The sequence below is a fragment of the Pavona decussata genome, unplaced genomic scaffold (genome assembly GCF_977016875.1).
Source record: "Pavona decussata unplaced genomic scaffold, jaPavDecu1.1 SCAFFOLD_2, whole genome shotgun sequence".
Classification (NCBI taxonomy): domain Eukaryota; kingdom Metazoa; phylum Cnidaria; class Anthozoa; order Scleractinia; family Agariciidae; genus Pavona; species Pavona decussata.
The window spans coordinates 74,597-92,831 of NW_028145426.1; the positions used below are offsets into that span (position 1 = coordinate 74,597).

Consider the following 18,235-nt stretch of genomic DNA (forward strand, 5'->3'; position numbering starts at 1 on the left):
CCAGGTGTACAATAGTGGACCTTGTTCCAAGCCGTTTAACTACACAACTGCTAAGTAAAGTGGATGATTACCAGGAAGCAAATCAAAACAGCTCCGACAGCATCAGTGACACAGAGACTGACATAACAGAAGAGGGCTTGCGAAATCCCGAAGTTGGAACTTACTTTCACTGTTCATGTATTTTGTCTACTTCATCACGTTGTGTTTAATATTTAATAAAGTAAATTGAATGAAAACTTGCATTTATAAATTTGAATCGAGGCTGCGAAGCTGACAAGGAAGAGTTTAAGAAGTAATACCAAAGGGCAAATAAAGTCTACAGGATCGTTCTTGTATGTTTCTGTTTATTCCTAAGATATACACCACAGCATTCCACACTGGATTGAAAGTATCATTACGTAGAAATACATAAAGGGCAGATAAATTCTAAATCAGGGTTATCCTTGCACGTTTCAATCTCCTCCTCTGACATGTTTAGACATTCTCCAAGGCACCAGTCGTCGCATTTATCGCAGCAAAACGTTCATCTTCAGGCTGCCTACAAAGACAAAACAATTAAAGATCTCCATCTTTTTGTGATGTACCCCATTCGTTGAGTACGACGTCATCTTCGTCTTCTGAATCTTCAACCTGATCCAGCATCCTTTTTTCCCTTACAATGGAAAATGCTGCCATGGCAATGTGAGCTTGCACAAGTGACACCTTGTCCTTTTTCTTCATTTTATGAGCTCTTTCTGAGAGACTCTGGTGGTCAATGTACTTGTCTAGCTCAAGAACTCTTAGAGACGATATCTTCTTGCTTTCGTACAAATCTTCTTAGTTGTAATCCTATTTTTTTTCTCTTCGTGCTTCTTTTATTTGCCATTTCTTCTCTCTGCCCTTTCTGTTTCATCAACTCCAAATGTTCTTGATGGAGTACATAGTTTCGAACAAGATTTTCCGGGACTATGTACTTTGTAGAGAAGTCTTTGATGCCGTCTTCATCTGAAGATGATATGGCATTTCGGTTAACGAGCTTTTTAAGCTATGCACGCGGTTGAAAGTCATTAACATCTCGAGCGTTGCCTGTGTGGTCTTGAATAGGAGTGTTACGGGCCGGTAAGTAATGAAATCCGGTCGTTTCGTAATCTGGGTACGGCCTAGGGACGCATCCAGTCCTAGGGCCATTCCACTCTCTACAAAAATCACACAGTCCTCCTTTGTCGTCACATGCTCCCTTTACATATTCTAAGTAATGCTCCCCCCTCTTGAAATGTAGTTCACAGAATCTCTCGATCTGGCTGTAATATCCATGGCCAGGTAAATTCAGTTTACCAGATCCGGATTTGGTTGAAATTTATTTCTCCATATAGTCCCGATCCAACAGGAATTGCTCACTTTTATTCAGAGTAACACGGCAAGATATAAAGCCACTTGGAGCAGACTCTCCATCTACTCGCTCGGCTAAGTCCACAGCAGCTCGCCATGCGTTTTTCTTCATTCTTTCCTCCTCTAGCTGCTCATATTCCTGAAGGGACAGGGCTTCGATTTCATCTCTGCTCATTCCTTCAAAACGTTTATGATATTCCCTTTGAAGAGTCTCGCCAGTAACGAGTGCATCACCAATTGATGCGTTTGTGCGTTCCGCCTCGTTTTGGCCGCTATTGCCTCTTGCCCTGTGTACGCGAACAATTTTATCAAGACCATGAATGAGTACTGTCTCTGCGATTCTATATTGGACAGCGCCATTGTTGCATCCAACACCAGGTCCTGCATCCGTGAGTTCTAATACTCGCGGTTTCACTTTTGGTAAATGTAAGTCATTCAATACTGTCAGAATTTCTTCACATTTCTTTATTACAACTTGGTATTCCTCCCAAAGCTCTGTTCTAGTAGTATTTGCACTTGTGGACAAGTTGTTCATGGAGGAAACAGTTGATTGAACGAGCCCTTGAATTCTGCTGCAATGTTGGTCTTCTGCCTCTGACATTTTGGTAATGTCGCATTTATCTGCGGCTCGTTCAAGGTACTCAGAAGTGTGGACTATACGTTTCTTTTCGTAATTTCGAAATGGACATTTTGCACCTGCACTAATTGCCAGTACGTCTGTTTGAGTTGCTGTGAGAGTAAAGTGTTTCACTTTGTCTTTTATCCTTGTACAGAAACTTTGAAAGGGAATAGAACCAGAGGAACCAGAATCTGACACTTCGTATAAATCTGGCATGCTCGCTCGAAGGTCTAAGTCCTCTGACGACCACACTGTTCCACTACTCCCTACTCCCTAGTTTGCATCCTCGCTCATTACATACGCTTCTTTGTCGCCAACTGTTCTAGGTTCTTATAGTAAAAATGCGGTGAGTTGAAGGCGTAACATAAACCTCCTCTTTTACCCAGTCATATAGGAAGTTTTCTTGCCATTTCCGAATGACTGGGCTGATAAATCGCTCCTCGTTTAACGTCACGCAAACCCACTGATGTTCCAGGACGAACATAGGCCTTGTCGTCAATCCTCTTAATCAATGCGTATTTTCTGTCTTCGTCCTTATAACAGTAATCTTCTACTGCATTTCTTACGTGTGCCCGTTGATGATGTGTCAACTCTGTCTCGCTGTCTTCTGTCTTGGGTGGCTTTTTGCAACAAAAGAGAGATTGTCCTAAGTGCCGCCTGGCTTGGATACTGGACGTGCGCTTTGATTTTCCACGAGCCAGCACAGTCGACACAGCTTTAAGGGGCCTCTTACCTTTGGTTGCTTTCCTGTGGTTGACAATTCTGAGCATATCTTTTGCCTTTACTCTGTGGTGCATATACAAGAAAGTGTCATGTCGTCTTCCATGGCATGTCGACATGTCTCCTATTGCCTTTAACAAGTACTGCTCCTCATCTTCGTCCATTTACGTTGATCTATGGGCGTCAAGTTTTCTTCTCTTAACACGATCCAGCAATAATCCAGCACGCCTTTTAGCAGCTCTTCTTACTTTTTCAACAGCAGCTGTATCTCCCTTCTCAAGTAGATTTTCAATTTCACCAAGCCTCTCTTCAAATGGTTCTCTTGACTCTTCAAAATCTTTGACTCTCCTTTCTGGCCAGACATCTCGGTTTTTAGCAAGTGTGCTGTTTACCTCCCTTATTTGACTTTGAATTTGTTCTTTCTTTTTCAGGAGGTGGAGACGAACAAGGTCTTTTCCCGCTGCCAAAGCATTGTCGCATTCCTTTGCTATTTCAGTAATATCTGTTATACGTCTTCTGGCGGTGTCTGCATCAATTGCAAAGCTGTATAACTCCGGGCGTGTATAAAACAGGGCTAGAACAGTGCGCAGTACGTTTCTATCGTATTCAGAGTCCATACGTTTTAAAAGCATTGCCAGAGTATCTCTGTCAATAAGGTGATTGGAACTCTTCTCATCAATCATAGAGTTGGTAAAATCGACTAGAATCTTCTCCATATCGCTACTATTCTTAAGAACAACAAAGATCTTGCACGTAATAGGTTGAGTAATGACATAGACAGGCAAACCGTGTATTCCATCAAGCAGTTTATCTCTGAAGGCTTGTTATCTGGGCAAAACAAATGACTAAAAGGCAAATAGAGATGGTAGGCTTCTTCAAAATCTATATATCCACATCCATACATCAAATGCTCCTGTACTGCTCTCAAACCCCTAGCTGCGTTGACCTTCCGTGTACCTTCTTTTGACGACTGAAGAATAGACTCCAGCAATAACAAAACATCGTTATTATCAATCATTGAAGAGATGATGTAAGGTACGTTCTCTTACTTGAATTTCGCCTAACCTCTGATCGTTTCTCTTGCCAGTTCAGATTCAGAGAGCTAGCGACCTCCGCACATATTTTGGTAGCCGCAATATTGAATACGGTGTAACCAAGTGTTGTGCCCAGGACATTCTCAACAATTCAGACACCAGGCCAACCATGGGTGACGGGGGGGAGGTTAAAATTTTTAAACTGTCATTGCAGTGGGGGGGGGGGGGGGGGGAAACGTTTCTTGAAAGTTTTTTTTTTTCGGGGGTGGGGGGGGGGGGGCAAAATTGTCATACACTCGATTTTTTAGAAAACCAGCATATCGGAAAGCCGTGAGACCAATCATTTTTCATTTGCGTGAAATAATGACTTAAATAGACTTTTTCCTCTAGTGTCACGAATCGAAAATTATAACATTTGCGTTGAGATTATTTTCAGACAATTTTTGTACAATCTAACTGCTGAATCTTGAGGATTCTTCTGGATCCGGATTCCGGTTTTCTGTTCCGGACTCCGGATTCCGGATTCCGGATTCTGGCTTTTAGTGCTGCCCCTTAGTTTTCGAAATGGCGTCCGTCGGCAAATTTGTCAAATTAGCAAACTTCAACGAAGTCGTATCACACAACTAACCTACATCCCCCAAAAATGCCAGTATAACTTTTGACATCTATCCCTTATTTGTATCTGCAGTATAGTTTGAGGTCCTAGTTTGGCGTACCGACATGAGTTTTAGGAAGTTATTTTAAGGTACCCCAAAACTATTTAGAAAGAGTATCGAAGGTGGCTTGAAGAAAAAACCCCATGGACGTTGTTTAGGACGTAAAATAACTGCTTTTCTTATCACTTCTGAATTTTCTAGAGACCAAACTATAAAGTTCCAGCAACGGAATATTTACAGTGTACTTTTAACAAACACTAGAACGCCATGAACCGTTGTGAAATTTCGATCCAAATTAGCCTCAAAACCAACCCAAAGGTTTTTATTTAATTACTCTTAAAGAAACGAATTTTAAAACAAATGAACCCAGTTTTGTTTAGTTTGCGTCAAAGGCCTATCTATAGAAAAAGTATGAGCGAAATCGAATTCTGAGCTGTGTCCGCGATTTGACTATTATATTTGATGCTTAGGGACATTTACTCTCAATAATCGAGTTGTTCAAAACTATGGATTTCACTTGGAATTTTATTACTATTTAGTTTCGTACCGCACAAAATGTGCGGCACTCTTCAGATAAAATAGCCAAACGGTTAAAATACCGTTGCAACGTACGCTCATATATGCGCGCGCGGCAGAATTTGAATTCGATCAGATGCTACTGCGTGGCAACAGGTGATTTAAATTTGCTAAAGAGAAATTTGTTCCAATGCCTACATGAAGTTACCAGTTCATTGCGCTTGTTCAGGGTCGCAAGGTCTGATCTACAAATAATGAAATACTTCTCCCACAAGCACAGATTACAACAGTTCGAAGCGGGGTTAAAAGGCGCAGCTGGCTTCAAAATCTTCCAAGTTATATTAAAACCTAACCCGGCGTCTTTCAAATGCCAAACGTGTTTACTGAGTTCTGTACTGAGCAGGGATGGCGCAGTGGTGAGAGCACTCGCCTCCCACCAATGTGGCCTGGGTTCGATTCCCGGTCTCGGTGTCATATGTGGGTTGAGTTTGTTGTTGGTTCTCTTTTATCTCGTCCATGCTCCAAGGGTTTTTCTCTGGGTACTCCGGTTTTCCTCCCTCCACAAAAACCAACATTTCCAAATTCCAATTCGAGCTGGAAACAGTGGAGAGAAAAGCCACTCCGTGAATTCCACTGAAATTCCTATTTATTTATTTATTTATTTATTTATTTACTTGTTCGCGTCTCAGAATGATGACATAATTCGCGAATCTCGTTTTAAAAGAGGTCACAGTAAGTCCTACGTACGATTGGGCCGGCCTATTGTCTTAGGTGGTAACTATTCCCTGGTAAACTACGGATGGTTTAAGGCAATTCCAGGCCATAGAGCAGTGATCTGGTTGCCGGCAGTTGCATGCTCGAGATGGGATGTTCGTGTTTCGAAGGATGGATTTATTATGCCCATCAATTTTCTGGCCTTCAGTGAGACGACTCTTGAAGGTGTCCATACAGTTTGTCGTTCAGTGGACGTCTCTTAAATGTGTCAGTGGAGTTTATGGCCCTCAGTGAGACGACTCTTGAAGGTATCCATAGAGTTTATGTCCCTCAGTGAGACGTCTATTGAAGGTGTCTTTACAGTTTATGGCCTCTAGTGAGACGTCTCTTGAAGGTGTCCAAACAGTTTATGGCCTTTAGTGAGACGTGTCTTGAAGGTGTCCAAACAGTTTTTATCCTTCAGTGAGACGACTCTTGAAGGTGTCCATACATTTTCTAGCCCACAGTGAGACGTCTCTTAAAGATGTCCATACAGTTTATGTCCTTCAGTGAGACGACTCTTGAAGGTGTCCATAGAGTTTATGTCCCTCAGTGAGACGTCTATTGAAGGTGTCTTTACAGTTTATGGCCTCTAGTGAGACGTCTCTTGAAGGTGTCCAAACAGTTTTTATCCTTCAGTGAGACGACTCTTAAAGGTGTCCATACAGTTTACGACCTTGAGTGAGACGACTCTTGAAGGTGTCAATACAGTTTATGTCCTTTAGTGAGACGTCTTTTGAGGGTGTGCATACAGTTTATGGTCTTGAGTGGGACGTCTCTTGAAGGTGTCCATACAGTTTATGGCCTTCAGTGAGACGACTCTTGAAGGTGTCCATACAGTTTATGGCCTTCAGTGGGACGTCCCTTGAAGGTGTGCATACAGTTTATGGTCTTGAGTGGGACGACTCTTGAAAGCGTCCATACCATATGGACATACCATGATATATATATTTAGCCAAGCCTAGAAGCGAAGCTCCAATTTTTTTTTGATAGCATTTATAGAAATCTGCTTATCGTATGGACGTAGTTCCTCATCCTTTCTAAAGTTATATATATTTTTAATGCATATGCAGCAAACTCCCCATCAACAATGTAATACCAGGAGCCCATGATCATCGGCTCCTGGTAATATAGAGAGCACAATTATTTAAGGCTGATTTTTTGTAACAGAGGGCATTTTTTCTTAATTTTCCTTTCACCGAGCAAGGGTTGGTGATTGGTTGATCTTTGCGCTTGTACCCCAATCTCGTCCACAGAGCCCACGCGCGTTTTTGAATGGGAATGAAATTCCTAGGAAAATCCATAATCCTTAAATAACAAGGATTGGAACCAGGTTTGTGGGCTCGCGAGAATTGGCACCCCCACCAAACCATGTTTTCGCGAAAAGCGCTGGGCTCTCGAAATCTGGTTTGCAGTCCTTGTTATCTATAGTCTCCTTCGCAGCCGTTATAAGGGTCGTCACGCAACGCTCCTCCCAACGGAGCGTAGCGTGACGACACTAATAACGGCTGCGAAGGAGACTATGTTATCTAAGGTCTTCCGATTCCTGATCCTGGACTCCTAGTACCCAGATTCTTCATTTAAAAAATGGCGGCAATCATGTTCTCAGAGCCCGCATTACCCTTATCCAGCGGAACGGGCGCTGGATAAGGTAGTTACTTCATATATGGTAATTATTTGAGGACATAATAATTACCATATATGAAGTACCTATCCTGGATAAGGGTAACGCGGGCTATGAGTACGAGCTACTGTAGTTGTCTTTGCTAGTCTTTGCTTCTAGAGATTTGGATAAAACAGGATAATATATATATTTAGCCAAGCCTAAAAGCGGAGCTCCAATTTTTTTGCTAGCATTTATAGAAATCTCGGCTTATCGTATAGACGTAGTTCCTCATCGATCCTTTCTAAAGTTATATATATTTTTAATGCATATCCAGCAAACTCCCCATCAACAATGTAATACCAGGAGCCCATGATCATCGGCTCCTGATTTCTTGTAACAGAGGGCATTTTTTCTTAATTTTCCTTTCACCGAGCAAGGGTTGGTGATTGGTTGATCTTTGCGCTTGTACCCTAATCTCGTCCTCTGAGAGCCCACGCGCGTTTTTGAATGGAAATGAGATTCCTGGAACCAGGTTTGTGAGCCCGCGAGAATGGGCACCCCCACCAAATCCACGTTTTTGCGAAAAGCACTGGGCTCTGAAATTTGGTTCCAGTCCTTGTTATCTATAGCTAGTCTCCTTCGCAGCCGTTATTAGGGTCGTCACGCAACGATCCTCCCCACGGAGCGTAGCGTGACGACACCAATAACGGCTGCTAAGGAGACCATGTTATCTAAGGTCTTCCGATTCCTGATCCTAGACTCCTAGTACCCAGATCCATCATTTAAAAAAATGGCGGCAATCTCGTTCTCCGAGCCCGCATTACCCTTATCCAGCGGAACGGGCGTTGGATATGGTAGGTACTTCATATATGGTAATCATTAATAATTACCATATATGAAGTACCTACCTGAGAACGAGCGAAGAGGCGAATATTAGTTTTCTTTGCTTCGTTCTAGAGATTTGGATAAAACATGATAAAAATAGCAGTCTGCAGATATCTTCCTGTATTAGGATCGTGGATAAAAAAGGAAAGGATCTTTTTAATTTTTGCATAAGTTTTCAGGTTTGGAAGCGATCGAATTTTTCCTACGCCTCGTCTTATTTTTCCTGCGCGACTGTGTGGAAATGTTCCCCTTTAACAGCAGATTTGAAGGAAAACTTTTAGTGTGATAAATGTCAAAACTAGAAGGGGTTTTGTTGTGTCGGTGGAAGGCGAAAGGTCCGACAGCTCTGTCAATTAAGGAGGTAAGATAACTTCAAATATTTATGTATGCATACACACCTTTAAACTGTTTGTAGTGGGGTTTTTTTTCTGACGAGGGAGCAATTTTCTAAAAGAAATCTTTAATCAAGATAATATTAAAATTGCAAGCTAATACGGACAATAGTAAGCCAGTGTTGTTATATCAACTCATGTGGTCTACTAATGCTAGGAGATCGTTGCAAACTAGTACACCGTGGAACAATTGAAAAACGAGTCATTATAAGTTATAGGGATTTACGCAATATTGAAAATTTCATCTTTTTCTCGTGAAATTGAGTGATTTTTTTTTATGTTTAGGTTCTGTTTGAGGGAGATGCACATTGGAGATGTTTGCTTACAGGAGAGATAATTCTTCAAGTCAAATTAGCTTTGTGCCATTTTTATATTTTCTAACTTCACTGGTAGCTCATTAATTCAATAAATTAGATTGAAAAGCTCATTTTTAAAAATTTATTCCTACATGTAGGCTGATAGCTATTCTTGTACACTTAAAGTTGCTTATTTTGGTTTTTGGATAAACTCAAACTAAGTGCTCAGTTCCATGCAACTGATATTGATTTACAAGAGAGTCAAGATGTCTTTCTTGCTCTTAACTTAATCTAAGAATGCAGTATATAATTTTTCCCATTTGTTTCGGTAGGGATAGGAAAACATGAACCTTTCATAACTTCCTGTCAATCACATTAGTTCCTTTGTTTTGAGAGTGCAAAGTGATACTGTTTTGTTCAGAGAAACCATTGCAGTAATTGGCTGCCTCTTATTCTTGATATTGTAAAGTCAAAACAACAATTACTTGTGAATGCCTTTTGCTACTTTGTATATATCGAAACTAGTAATTATCAAAACTGGATCAGAGAGTACGTTTGATGACCTTGATCCTAGCGTAGGTTCTCTCCTTTACCAAGTTTTAAATTTTTCTTTCAATTAAAAGAGATGGCTGATAAGAAGTTTCACCTTTTGTCTGTTAAATCACAGTTGTCAAAAGGGTCTGGTTGCATTAAACATGGCCTGAATATCAGTCTCTAATCTCTCTAGATGATTGGTGAGAGATGGGAAACAGCTGATATTCAGGCTTCGTAAAAAATATATATATAACTAAAGGTAAGGCGAGGTTTTGTCTTACAGTGCAACAAACTCAACCGGGGCCACCGATAAGATCGACACTTTGAAATTTAAAGAAATGTTCTCGTTTTTGATTGGTTTACCAACTACCAAAGCCAGACTCCTTTGTTGTGAACGTGACCTGTGATTGGCTGATCAATGTTGGGTGGCCCCAGTTGAGTTCGTTGCACTGTAAAGTATACAGGGAATGCCCCTTGTTCAGCATATTTCTGTAGCCTCTATCAATTCAATAATTATAAGAATGATTGAGTGACAGTGCTGACTGTTGCTTATAAACACAGCTATTGTAGGCCCAGTCATCCAGTGGCCAATCTCTGTTGTACACAACATGCTAGAGTAATAGCCCTACATCAGGCCAACTAATTAAAATCTTTACTGCTGAAGAAAAATTTTATATGCTCAGCGAGTGCCCATTCAATTTGGCTCCTGCCATCACATCAACATATATCAAAAGGTAAAAAATTTAATACACAACTGGATCTATCCCTTGATGGGAAAAGTGCACAGTCAGAAACTTTCACACAGGAAATAGAATGGACAATTTACAAGTTTATGTATTGCCTCAACAAGAACTTCCATTAACAAAGTGATTCATGAGCCATACTCTGTTTTCATCACATCTGTCACGATCTGTGATGATAAATAAAAAGCTTACAACTGTACATCAATTATTTTTTGCTACAGCTATTAAAACACAAGATCTAAACCCACTAGTAAAGGTTACACCCTCTGTGCATGGCTTTTGTGCCCAGGCAGTGGCAAATCTTAAAACACTCCTGAGTTAAGGTTCATAATTTATGCAGATGGGGGCCTATGATGATTTTTAAAGTTTTCCCTAAGTTCACGTTTTGGATAATGCTATTATTTGATGAGGTCAGGTTCTGAGATGCTGAATTGTCCAGAATTTGCAAGTCTGATTACCGCATCAGGATTCATCGAGCACACGAAAGCAGTGGCTGGGGGAAAGCTGGCTGGAAAGGACTTATCCTGCAGTTCAGTGGCTGAGATGCCATTTCTGATGGCAGTTCTAGATCTATAAAATGGAATGTTTTCAGATTTCATGACAAATCAGACAAAGAAATTTAGAAGACGACTGTGACTAGCTCACTATGAAATTACGAAGATAAAGAATGGAAAGAAATGAACAAAGTTATCAAGGTCTAAGCACTTTTCTTTTCTGTTTAGGGCTAAGCACCGATTATACAGACAGTTAGCTTTAATTTGTTGTTATGGCAGCCACTGCATTAAAGGACTTCCATAGATTCAACGTTCGGTATTCTGCAAAATACCCCTGACGCTTGAAAATTAAACCTTAACTCTACTCGGCCTCATGCAAATAAAAATACTATCTGCTATACAACAATGAAGGTACATTAAGGTAGTAAGGTATCCTCTTGAAACCCAAAAACCCATTTCAGCAGAACTGACATTCTAATCTACATGGATGTGAGTGGGGGGTACAAAAAAAATATCAAAATATTATGTACACTGTAGGTAAATATTCAGGACGGGATTGGCTATTTATCGAGTTTTGATAGTTTTCTTCACGTTCAAAGTATTTCTTTTGTTGTTATTATTCTTTTTAGTTTTAAAGATGATCGAGGCGAACTGTCACTGTCTTACGCAAATGTTGTTTATCAACAAAAAGCCGTACATAAACCTAAGAGAAAAAGGCTACAATAACCATGAAACAGACTTAAAATATACATGTATCCTGGAGTAATAAATGAAAAAAAAACTGTGATAATTCATAACAATCAGAACAGAGATAAACTAAACGACGATCTTCAAAAATTGTACAAACAAGCGAACAAATTTTGCGTACGCTTGATGTTATGATGAAAATGAGGTCACACTATTGACTAATTTTACATTCGCTTTCAACGTTTTTTGAAAAGAAATATCCTATCCTTTAAAGTATTTGTGTTTGTTCTCTGTGAAGATTGTCAGAAATAAATGCAAAAATTAGAAATATATGCGAGAAAAACTTGTCAGTACTTAGCTTATGCTAGCTAAGTCGATAAAGTGTTACGAGACGTCTGTTTCACTGACTAAAAATTATACCTGAGAACCAAATTTTCTTACATGAAGCAAAAAGGAATGAGATTAGAAAATAAAACTCCAGGGGAAATAACGAACATGGACCGAAAAAATGAGCTCGAGAGACTTTTCTGAAGTTAGCAGTAGCTTAAGTTAAACAAGTTGCAGTGTAAACAATGCAAAAAAATATCTTGCAAAAGTCAGCAAAGTTTTGTCAACAAAATCAAATATAAGACTTAAGCTTAAATATACTCGCCTCTTTGGAAATAACCAGTCCTTTTATTCCATTGCTGATTTTTTCGTTCGTTTTACAACGTTAAGTGAGTAAAAAGTTTCACTTCAAGAGGGAAAATCCAACGTTTCTTCGTTGATCGATCAGAGTAAAATGATTTCTGTTTCAGATCCGCTGTTTATGATGTGCCGCCTCTAAAAGAGTCCTTTTCCGCCGCTATTCGCCTTGCTCTTTTTCCCGCTGTTGGCAGGCAAAATTGGACCAGATTAGAAAATAAAATGCCAAGGGATCGGAATAATGAACAGGAACCGAAAAAAATGAGCTCAAAGGACTACTCTGAACTTAGCAGTATTAACTGCGTGTCAACACTGCAAGAAATCAATTTATTGCAAAACAGCCGCAAACCAGCAAAGTTTTGTCTACAAAATCACATGAATATACATGTACTTGCCTCTTCTGAGAATAACCAGTCCTTTTATTCCATTGCTGATTTTTTCGTTCGTTTTACAGCGTTAAGTGAGGGAAATGTTTCACTTCAAGAGGAAAAATCCAACGTCTCGTTGCGCCGGATCGGTGTAAAATGCTTCACTTCAAGATCGGAGACGCTAAAAGCCGGAACGGTGGAAGGGCGCAATGGTGGAAAATCACCCCAAATCCTAAAACCTGGAACGTCGGAAATCACCCCAAATAAAATATAACCTTGAACCTAACCCTCACCCGTTCCGTGTTCTAGGATTTGAGGTGATTTTCTGCCTTTCCACCGTTCCACTTTCTAGGGTCTTCCCTTCAAGACTCACGGCGCCTGCTGTTTATGATCAATGCCCCCTTCATGTAAATTCCCGCCACGAGTCGTCTTACTCTTTCTCCCGCTGTTGGAAGGTAAAATTTGGAGGAGATTAGGAAATAAAACTCCAAGGGAAATAATGAACATGGACCGAAAAAAAATGAGCTCAAAAGACTGCTCTGAATTTAGCAATATTAAGCTTAAGTTTAAATTAAACGGCGTGTCAACACTGCAAGAAAACAAGATCGTTCACGATAGCAATCCAGCAAAGTTTTGTCAACAAAATCACATGAATATGCTCACCTCTTCTCAGAATAACCAGTCTTTTTATTCCATTTCCAACCTTTTTTAGTTCCTTTTACAACGTTAAGTGAGCGAAACGTTTCACTTCAAGAGGTCGCGCCAGATCGGAGTAAAATGATTTCACTTCAAGATTCTGATGATGTGATGGCCGATTTGTTTCTCTCGCCGCTAGTCGTATTGCTCTTTCTCCCTCCGTTGGTCACAAAAATTGACTTTGTATTGTGTCAAAATTATCATTATTATTTTTTTTTCTAAAACGCAGTTGGTGATGCAACTTCCCGCCGTAAAAAAGCGGGCTGCAGCACAGGGTTTAAGTGTCTCATTTAAAGGTGGCATACATGGAGTAGCGAACGTATGTACGGTCGGTCGGTCGGTCGGAGGGAAGTGACGTCATAACCAAACCAAAATTTCTCGTACCGATGGGTTTACCAAAATCTCTTAGCTATGGGGCTCCGCTCGCGCGCGCCTTGCGGCGCGCGCGCGAGCTCCGCTAAAAGTAGCAGTGTTCAGACATCTTCCTGTATTAGGATGGTGGATAAAAAAAAGGATTAATTTCTGCATAAGTTTTCAGGTTTGGAAGCATCGAATTTTTCCTACGCCTCATCTTATTTTCCTGCACGACTGTGTGGAAATGTTCCGTTTTGACAGCAGATTTGAAGGAAAATTTTTCGTGTGATAAGCTTAAATGTCAAAAGTAGAAGGGGTTTTGCTGTGTCGGTGGAAGGCGAAAGGTCCTACCGCTCCGTCAATCAAGGAGGTAAGATAACTTCAAATCTTTATGTATGCATACACACCTTTAAACTGTTTGTAGTGTTGTTTTTTTTCTGACGAGGGACCAATTTTCTAAAAGAAATCTTTAATCAAGATAATATTAAAATTGCAAGCTAATACGGACAATAGTAGGCCAGTGTTGTTATATGAATTCATGTGGTCTACTAATACTAGGAGATCGTTGCAAACTGGTACACCGTGGAGCAATCGAAAAACGAGTCATTATAAGTTATAGGGATTTACACAATAATTAAAATTTCATCTTTTTCTAGTCAAATTGAATGATTTTTTTTATGTTTAGGTTCTGTTTGAGGGAGATGCGCATTGGAGATGTTTGAATACAGGAGAAATATTTCAAGTCAAATTAGCTTTGTGCCATTTTTATATTTTCTTATTGCACGGTTGTAGCTCATTAATTCAATAAATTAGATTGAAAAGCTCATTTTTAAAAATTTCTGTTATTCCCAGGTTGATAGCTATTCTTGTGTGCTTATTTTGGTTTTTGTATAAACTCAAACTAAATGGTCAGTTCCATGCAACTGATATTAATTTACAAGAGAGTCAAGATGTCTTTCTTGCTCTTAACTTAATCTAAGAATGCTGTATAATTTTTCCCATTTGTTTCGGTAGGGATAGGAAAACATGAACCTTTCATAACTTCCTGTCAATGACATTAGTTCCATTGTTTTGAGAGTGCAAAGTGATACCGTTTTGTTCAGAGAAACCACAGCAGTAATTGGCTGCCTGTTATTCTTGATATTGTAAAGTCGAAACAACAATCACTTGTGAATTCCTTTTGCTACTTTGTATATATGGAAACTAGTAATAATCAAAAGTGGATCAGAGAGTGCGTTTGATAACCTTGATCCTAGCGTAGGTTCTCTCCTTTGCCAATTTGGTGATGTCATCTGCCCCTGCAAAATCTACAGGGGTTGCCAGATATACACATGTATGTCCCAATATCCTTTCATTCATGGCAATCAACTTTGGTTCTCCCACACAATCTCAACTCCAATCTGTGTAAGGAGTGTGTTCTTTCTATGTTGAATGCAATAAATGTCGTAAGTCTAATTATTCAAGGGAAAAATTTTTTTTTCAGTCCCTAGTCATTTGTACCTGGTTTTAAATTAAGTTAGTAAATTGTTTGACATAGAATCAAATACCAATTGTGTATAAATCCTCTACTGTCGCTGTCAAAATCTTTACCAAAAAAAAATCCATCAGGCAGTTATGGGAGCCGGTTATCCCCAGCAGTTTTTCTACACTTTGCTACACGAGAGTTAACTTGGAGTAAAGTTGGAAATAACACAACAATTAAGGGATAATGAAATTTTGTGTTGTGCAGTACTGACTATACAACTGAGAAATCAGGGAATTATCCTTGGAGTGTAAATTTCTGTGTGGGAAGGAAACCACTTAAATTTTGCATTACCCTAGTAAGGAGATTAAGGACCGTGCCTACTATTGTTACTGCGCATACGTTCTGCGCATCTCGAGATTCCTATGGGTGGTGCCTACTAATACAGGAATATTTTTGCGCGGTTTAAAACCCATGATACGGAGAAAGCAGAACTTGACAAATGCTTTTGGTATCTCATAAGAAAATTGGGGGTAACCATGCATTTTTCAGAAATAATTAGGCGTCAATTTAGGAAAAAATCCCATACATTGCTTTATATTTTGGCGCTTTTTAGAGATATTATTGCTTAGTTATCTCTGAAAAATGCATGGTTACCCCCAATTTTCTGTTTAGATTCCAATAGCCCTTGCTAACATCTGCTTTTCCCGCATAGTTATAAACCAAACAAAAATACTTCGGTATTAGTAGGCACCGTCCTTAATTTTGGTCCATCAGTGATAAAAAAAATCCTGGGGTCATAGGTTTTAGTCCATCAAAGAGTTTTTCTTTACCTTTCATGGACCACAATTCCTTACTGAGGTAACACTGAACAGAAAACTAAGCGGTTTCGTTCCACCACAAAAATTTACACCGCAGATTTTATTCTCTGGTTTCTCAATTAAGGAGCAGGCCTTGCTCCAACCCATTAACCTTTTGTCCTTACAAGCAAAATCCCAATTTAAGAAGTCATTAGACCGCTAAACACTTCACTCCTGCAGACTCATCACTCCAGTTTATGGATAGCACCTCATCTGAGAAGTCCCATTCATTTTTACACAGCAAAATACCTACCATGTATCATAACATTAATTTTAATAAGCATTCTCTAAAAAATATTCCTTACTTTAATTTTCATCATCCTGTTTTTCCGAGAGAAAAAAATAGAAGGAACAAGAGTGCCTAAAGAGAGTTGAGTGCATGTACAGCAATAGTACTCTTCTGAATTCACAAAATGATGTACAACATATACTTTGCTTGAAATATAATTTGCAAATTAAAAGCATTATATCACTTTATGCTCCAAAACAATAAGTGGATTAAACTATTTTCATATAAATAAAGATTTTACATAAACCCTGGACAGAATGGAAAAGGGAAATAATATTTACCTAGTGTTTTTCCTTAAATGTTACTGAAAAAGTTATACCAGACTATGTGATAAGGTGTAGAAAACTGTAGCACTGGTTACTGCATGTCACAAAACCCATGAAAATTAACAGTTATTATTGGATATTCAAAAATAAGTAAAAGAAAACAATTTACTTGGTATATTAACATTTTTATAATAATGTTATGTGACAATCACTTCAGTGGAAGTACTCTACCAATTTTTTTTAACTTCCTAGTGAAAATGAATTTTGTTCAAAAAATAGGAGGCAAAAAACTGACTGAAGCAAATCCAAGAGAATTTTAACAACTATTTGTTCTTGAAGAATTGGGAGTGCTGAAAAACATTGAGAGTTCAAATAACTAAGATTGCACTGTAAAAATAAATAACTGTACATATTTCATAATTCATTACCCACTACCAAGTTTTAAATTTTTCTTTCAATTAAAAGAGATGGCTGATAAGAAGTTTGACCTTGCATCTGTTAAATCACAGTCTTCAAAAGAAGCCAGGGTCTGGTTGCATTAAACATGGCCTGAATATCAGTCATCTCCTCTCTAGATGATTGGTGAGAGATGGGAAACAGCTGATATTCACGCTTTGTAAAAAATATATATATTTAACCAAAGGTAAGGTGAGGTTTTGTCCTACAGACAGTGCAACAAACTCAACCGGGGCCACCGATAAAACCGACACTTTGAAATTTAAAGACATGTTCTCGTTTTTGATTGGTTTACCAACTACCAAAGCCAGACTCTTTTGTTGTAAACGTGACCTATGATTGGCTGATCAATGTTAGGTGGCCCCAGTTGAGTTCGTTGCACTGTAAAGTATACAGGGAATGCCCCTTGTTCAGCATATTTCTGTAGCCTCCATCAATTGAATAGTTATAATATAAGAATGATTGAGTGACAGTGCTAACTGTTGCTTAACGTGCAGCTATTGTAGGCCCAGACATCCAGTGGCCAATCTCTGTTGTACACAACATGCTAGAGCAATAGCCCTGCCTGGCCAACTAATTAAAATCTTTACTGCTGAAGAAAAATTTTATATGCTCAGCGAGTGCCCATTCAATTTGGTTCCTGCCATCACATCAACATTTATCAAAAGGTAAACAATTTAATACACAACTGGATCTATCCCTTGATGGAAAAAGTGCACAAAAACTTTCACACAAGAATGGATGATTTACAAGTTTATGAACTGCCTCAACAAGAACGTCCATTAACAAAGTGATTCATGAGCCAAACTGTGTTTTCATCACATCTGTCATGATCTGTGATGGTAAATAAAAAGCTTACATCAATTTATTTTTTGCTACAGCTAAAACACAAGATCTAAACCTACCAGTAAAGGTTACACCCTCTGTGCATGGCTTTTGTGCCCAGGCAGTGGCAAATCTTAAAACACTCCTAAGTGAGGGTTCATAATTTAAGCAGATGGGGGCCTATGATGATTTTTAAATTTTTCCCTAAGTTCACTTTTTGGATAATGCTATTGTTTGATGAGGTCAGGTTTACGAGATGCCGAATTGTCCAGAATTTGCAAGTCTGATTACCACATCAGGATTCATCGAGCACACGAAAGCAGTGGCTGGGGGGAAGCTGGCTGGAAAGGACTAATCCTGCACGTGGCTGAGATGCCATTACCAATGGCGGTTCTATAAAATGGAATATTTTCAAAGATTTCATGACAAATCAGACCAAGAAATTTAGAAGACGACTTTGACTAACTCACTATGAAATTACGAAGATAAAGAATAAAAAGAAATGCATGGAGGGTTGCTCATGCATGACATAGCGTTGCACATTGACGATGCACCTGTTGTCAGATTACATAAGGGAATTTGTAACAGAGAGGGAGGAGAAGGCAGGGTTTTTTTTTCAACAGGACCCAGCTAATCAAGATTACTTGAAGGCATCTGAAAGTTCAAAAAAAC

At 39.2% G+C, this 18,235-nt stretch overlaps 1 protein-coding gene and 2 long non-coding RNA genes across 3 annotated transcripts in view; 2 read left to right on the top strand and 1 right to left on the bottom strand.

The window, feature by feature from the left end:
• LOC146489833 (uncharacterized) overlaps positions 1–18,235 on the bottom strand; it is a 204,203-nt gene that overhangs the window by 61,658 nt on the left and 124,310 nt on the right. The gene's annotated exons all lie outside the window — the stretch shown is intronic.
• On the top strand, positions 7,697–10,140 carry LOC146489837 (uncharacterized). The gene is made up of 3 exons (XR_014864715.1): positions 7,697–8,518; positions 8,835–9,441; positions 9,995–10,140. It is a non-coding gene; the product is annotated as an uncharacterized LOC146489837 (long non-coding RNA).
• LOC146489838 (uncharacterized) lies at positions 13,730–14,231 on the top strand. The gene is made up of 2 exons (XR_014864736.1): positions 13,730–13,775; positions 14,091–14,231. It is a non-coding gene; the product is annotated as an uncharacterized LOC146489838 (long non-coding RNA).